Source organism: Bidens hawaiensis, unplaced genomic scaffold (assembly GCF_021521415.1).
Source record: "Bidens hawaiensis isolate Kalapana, Puna unplaced genomic scaffold, B.hawaiensis_p1.1 tig00029631_1, whole genome shotgun sequence".
NCBI lineage: Eukaryota > Viridiplantae > Streptophyta > Magnoliopsida > Asterales > Asteraceae > Bidens > Bidens hawaiensis.
The window spans coordinates 60,656-67,364 of NW_027494911.1; the positions used below are offsets into that span (position 1 = coordinate 60,656).

The 6,709-nt window shown below is 35.5% G+C and overlaps 1 pseudogene; it reads right to left on the bottom strand.

Annotated features, from left to right (window-relative positions):
* Positions 1-3,636: 3,636 nt before the first annotated feature.
* LOC143579195 (glucuronoxylan 4-O-methyltransferase 3-like) lies at positions 3,637-5,214 on the bottom strand (annotated as a pseudogene).
* Positions 5,215-6,709: the final 1,495 nt, after the last annotated feature.

The window sequence follows — 6,709 nt, forward strand, 5'->3', positions numbered from 1 at the left end:
TTTGACCGAAGTAAGACTATCTTGGTTAAGGGCTTTTTCCCTCGTAATCACATCGTTGTGTTCATCTCAATTTCGTCCATATATTCGTTGTTATCATTTTAGCACTAAACCTCACATAACAGATTTGGATACATTATCCTTAGCAGATTTTTACGCCTGCTTGCGGTGCGCACATATAATGTATATATGTGTGAACCCTTGGGTGGGCAAAAGTAAAATTGCACTAATTTTGACGTTATTTTACTAATCACGTGAAAATAACGTTAAAAGTGGCGGAAGGTTAATCAGGTATCATGTGGTGGCGTTGATAGCCGAAAGACAAGGGCACATGCACCAATCAGCCGGTGTCCCGATGATTGAGTGTTATGTGTCTTATGTCCAATGCTTGATTCAAAACTACTATCGAGCCGGGGGTCTCACAGGAAGCAGCCTCTCTATCCCTATGGGATAGAGGTAAGGCTGTCTACATCTTACCCTCCTCAGACCCTACCATAGCATTGCTATTGGTGGGATATACTGAGTACGATGATGATGATGATGATGATGATGATGATCCTTAGCAGATTTTTGTCCAAAACAATGTGTACTACACATGGCGGATAATATGAACTTAATGTAATTTTTCGTGCAACAATGTTTAAAAGATTATGATCATTGTGCATATAGACAATAATATATAGTATAATGTCATCAGATTACATATATGCACACCTAAATATATACTTTACGCAATGTTGAAAAACCACAACCAACCCAATAATGGATTGTATTTAGCATCAATTCTTCTTGAATGGTGATTATAAACGTGGCATTTATACACCTTTAAATAGTTAGTAAAATCCATCTAATGATGCTATAACTCAATTGATAAAATGGTTTTGACTAATAGATAGTTAGGACGAATGAGATAAGATATTAGGAATTATGATGAAAAATTAGGCAAGTGAATGTAGGCTTGACACCTAAGCATCAACACTTTTTTTTTATTAGTAGAGTAACATATGATTTGTTTTGTTGAAATTGATTATGTAATAAATGTTTATGAAATAAAAAAACGAAATTTTATAGTTTTCAAAAAACAAAGAATTCGGTTTTATAACTTTTTAGAAAAAATCTAAGTTACAGGACTCCAAATTTCTATAGGTATGACTAACTAATCATTGTTTCAATGGTTAAAAGTTTTTTTAGAATGACTACGTTTATAATTTTAAATTAAAGATACAAAATTAATAATCACAATAATTGAAAAATTAAATTAAATAGCATAATTAAAAATTTATATATATGAAATGAGAAGTCTCGCACAATTCAAACTGAATTCATGAGTCTTTATTGTTAAAACATGTGTTGACATCTTTAATAAAAAGTAATGTATACATTGAGCAAAATTATGATTTAGGTTTTATATTATTGTAAATAGTCATTAGTGTATGCATTATATCTTAAGATGTAACTCATGGGTCAAACCATTTTCACCAATGACCCATGGATAACATGGATTAAGGAGAAGAATGATTAGAAGATTAGTATGAAATTTTAATCTAGGAATGAATATGGTTAGAACACCTAGGCATCATTATTTTTGTTTATTTTTTTTTTTTAATAATAATAGCATGTTTTTTATTTATATAATTTACTATAAAACGATTACAATAAAGTGGCAGGCAAACGGGCAACAAGCTGCGCCGCAACCTCCTTTTGAACAGCAAAGCCAATCCTGCTAAAAACGAAGCTTTGGGACCTAGAAGCTGAAGAGGTTCCGTGTACGACGCGCTGAACCCTACTCAAAAATTTCACAGCCTCTGGAGCCAGAAACCCAAATGTATCAAAGGCAAATGGTAGAAAGACATGTTGATTATCTAAACAAGCTTTCTCGTGTTTAACAACTTTGCCCGATTCAGCCTTCAACGCAGCCTGACCCACAACAAACCCACGGTCCCTGAGCCCAACAAGAGGAGACACTCCTGTAAGATCCACACAGGCGTGTTTCCCCCCTGCCCACCCGAACACAAGAATATCAGCTGGTCGTAAAGTAGACCTCCCTTCAATAGGATCCGTGAGAAAGTTAACAGGGGCCTCCTTTTTAGCAGAAATCCCTGCCCGTTTAAGAACATCACACAGAACATCCCTAACCAGATCATGTCTGTATTTAAAGCCAGACAATTCTTTGCAATGCACCGCATGGTCACCAAAAGAATCCAAACAGACCTTACGACAAATTGGGCAAGGTTCATCCATCGGGAACATAGGGATTATTAACCGGTACTTAACAACAATTTGGTAGAGAGGCTTATGTTAGTTTGTTTGATTTGGATATAAGATACCGATCAAATTAGTAACTTCAATATATATTTTACAAAGTGCATTAACATATCCATATATCATCATTAATGTTTTCAATTGAATCATAAAACGACTGGTTGATAACTTTTAAGTACTTAGATCGTCTAATATGAATTTTATAAAGTATTAAAATATATATTTTTAATTAATGATATACAAATCACTTTAATTTTAGAATTTTCAAAAGTCAAACTCATCATTGTGTATTCATCTATTACTGATTTATTGTGATTATGTTTAATTTATTGGATAAATGGTTTACACATAAAAAATAGGCCATACTGGTGATCGAACACTTGAGAGTTTAACTAAAAAGAGAAAAACATTAATCGTGACACTCTCGTGTGTACATAGAAGCTTTCACTAACTTTTTCATCAAATACGCGTAATGATTTAACTAATAACACAATTATTATTTAATGTTTTTTTAATATAAAAAATGAGTGAATAAATGTGATTGGTTGGATTTGATTGTGGTCCCGCACATTTTAGCCTCTTGCTCCGTTAACACAATAGAACCCAAAGGGGCAACCTGCCCTTTGGTGTTCTCTTCTTCACCATGTAATATGTTTTCACGAAAGAAATACGAGTGAAGTGTTACCGGTGCCACCTCACTGGCTATAGTGAAGGAGTGTTTATAGTGTAATCAATCTTCGTCATGAATATAAATATGTATTTGTAAGAACTAATCTAGTAAAAGCAAGACAAACATTCTACATGTTTCCCCTCTTTATCTAGTGTCCTCTTCATCATGTAATATGATTTTTATACATGTGTATGGCAAACGAAGTGCTTCGTGGAAATGTAGAGCAACCAAACATATGTTAAGTATAACCGTTGTCTTGTGTCCTTACTTGGAAGGACACATCCGTTATTGCACCCCACATACCGACATATAGGCCATATCTTGTGGATATTGCGAAAGCGGCACAAAGCCTAGCCCCGTAGGCAATTTGGTGTTTGCTAGGATGCGAAACACTGTCACATACCAAGCATGGCCGCAGGGGTTAGGGGTTTTGGGCAGTTAGTTCACCCTACAACCACATTTCTTGGGCGTGAAATATGAAACCTTCCTATGTATGCGTAGCACATTCTAGTTTTTTTTTTCACATTTGATAGTCTTATGAGACGTATCCGGACCAATTGGGTTAATCAAGATATGAATCACATTTGGGATATGAATTTGTATTTTAAAATTAATAATGTTTCATAATAACATATCAAAAGTGACAAATAAGTAGTGAAATTACAAATATACCCACATGAAAACAATATAACAAACTAACAAGAAATCTAAAGAGGACAAAATGGTCTACCCGACCGAGCCCTATGACTCGGAATTACGAAATGCCTCAACCGTCCTTCCTCCTCGGACAAATACCCGTCACATAAAAACGTCTTTGAAAAATTGTCTTCCACCACCCTATCGACATCGTGCACAAACACATCCGTCTCCCCCTCAGCCCGGTTCCGCCCCATTAGGCCCGCTGTGTAGATCGCCTTCATCCGCCATGGAGCACCATCATGGTACCCGGTTGGAGCATCCACCATTATCAAGTCCCATTCCACATCATACACTTCATCCGGCAAGTTCCTTTTCATCGACAACTCGCATTTTGAAACTCTTGGGTCCTCGACTACCTTACACTCTTCTCGTTTTCCGATTTCCATTAAATCGGACGCCGTGCGTCACCTATCAAATAAAATATATTAGTTAGTGTTTATTGTAATTATCATTACCATTATTAAACAATGTGACTTTGTTAAAATTACTTTTTAATTATTCTTATTATATTTTTATTTTATTACTCTCTCCGTCCCATTTAAATGTCCATTTTTCCATTTTTGTTTGTCCCAAATTAAATGTTATTTCTATACATATAAATTCAATTTCCAATTGTGCCCTTACTATTAAATGTCATTTTTTAGCAAAGAAAGAAAAATGGTTTTTAGCCATAATAACTTAAAAGGATATTATTGTCATCTTACAGCTCATAAAATAAAATGATCAAATATTTATTAGTTTCTGTGTTTTGAGTCCATGACATTTAAAATGGGACGAATGGAGTATTATTTCTAAACGAGCCAAGCTGTGTGAAGCAATGTAGAGCTCGAGTTCAACTCGCTTATCTTAACAAATTGAAATATTGACCTCAAGCTCGGCTTGTAAAAAGTTTGATCCAGCTCGTGACTCAATAAGCAAGCTCGCTTATTTTAAAAAAAAGTAAATTTTATATTTATGCAAATACATTAGAATAAAAAATATATTTTCCACGCATAACTAACTATAAAATTTATAATTTATAATATTGGTTTATTAAGGCTTTTATTTAAACGAGCCAAATGAGCAAAAGCCAATGACACAAGCTTATTTTGAAACCGAGCCCGCCCTGTTCGGAAAACTTAAAACGAGCCTACCTTGGTGTCATAAACCACATGGTAAGTCTCCAAATCAGGAAACTTTGACTGAATCTGTTGTATCCACGACTTATCTTCTTCAAGAAACACAGTCCGGCCACCATGGTTCAAAGTAGCCCACATCGGAGAGTCATAACCCAACCCAAACACCAAGAAATTACAGGGGGCTTTCTTATTGAGAACCCTGAGACTAACGGAATTCTCCTTAAACGTTTGTTGTGGGGTGATGTTGGAAGTGACGTAATGCACGAGGGTTTCAGCAGTGGCCGGAGAAAGCTTGTTGCATGTGTGTAAGGAGGATGATGATGAGTCGGGTAATGGGTTGGTAGTGGTGATTGGAGGACAAGAGAGTGGTTTGGTGGTGGGTACGGAGGATGATCGGAGTAGGATGACGAGGAGGATGGGTTTGACGGCGAAGGTGGAGTTGGAATTGGATGGTTTGGTTCTCATCATGGTGGTGGTGACAGAATGAGTGTTGGTGTGTTATTTGAAGTGGAAGAGAGAGAGAGAGGGGTGGGTGAGACGTGGAGGAAGAGACAAATAAAATAATGGGAAAGAAGGAGAAACGTTACAAGACATGATCTCACTTTAAGGTTATAAAAATGTTATTTATTTGTTAATTTTGTGTCATGTTTAGTAACATATTTAAGCAGCCTATATGGTTTTGTAGTTGTTAACTTGGGCTTAGGAATATTAGCAAAATTTGAGAAAAATGCTAACCTTGAGAACGTATGTGTCGAGAATCAACATTTATTCGTTTCTTTTGCTTTTGATACATTTTGGTCTCTTGTCTTAAATGTTGTTACATTTCTGAAAAGAGTTCAACGGATCTTGTATAGTAACATATCGACACTGAAAACTGTAACTTTGTTTTTAGTAAGATTTGATTTGTCATTCAAAAGTGGATTACAGGCTAACTTGTTGCCCGTTTGTCTGTCTCTATATTGTAATTGGATCCTTTTGTAAAATAAGGCTTGTTTAATTTATCGCTATAAAGTAGCGTTGGAGTTATCTTTGTTGTTAAGAAAAAGTTACAAATTAAAGTATGTGTATATATTTTTGGGTGAGAAAGCATGTTTTAGGTAAATTTCATCTAAATAGTTTTAAGAATTAGTTGAGGACTGAATCAAAAAATTTTATTGAGTTTAAATAAAAAAGAACGACTACGTTAAATATTGTATTAATAAGTATTTTTATTGACATAAGTCATAAGTGTCAGCATACCTTCTTTGATAATGACCCGGAAAGTTTATCTCTTGATTTTCCTTACAACCCGTGTCTGAAAGCCATCACAGATGCTGGAGAAGCTATTTTGCTTAGATATCTAACGCCCCCATGGCTTTGGAAATTGCAACAAGCTCTTCGAGTGGGGAAAGAGAAGAAGTTGATCGATGCACGGAAAAATCTTGATGAATTCGTATACAAATACTTGGCTAAAATACAAAAGGAGTACAATAACATGAACCATGAAGCACAAGAGTTCATATTTTTTATAGCGGCTATGAGAGAGCTTAAATATCAGATTGGCACATCTATGGATCCTACAAAATTTCTAAAGGACACCTTTTTGAATCTAATGTCTGCAGGAAAAGATACCATCGCCGGCACTCTATCTTGGTTCTTTTATCTTATTGTGAGAAATCCAACCGTCCAAGAAAAGATTCGAGAAGAGATTCGCACGCATTTGGAAGTTAATGCATGTAAAAGATGCTGTTGGATTTAATGGTCGGTTCGGGTCAAGTCAACGCGACCGACCCGAATGTGACCCGGTATGAGTTACACCGGGGGTAACGAGATATAAACCCACTTAAACGTTTACGCTAACTGGGCCCGACACAATCACATAATAGGATAAGTTGATGGACTATGCTTTAATTTGGTGGTTGGGCTTTAAGCCCATTGGATTTAAAATGTTTAAACCCTAATTATATTTACTATATATATAATA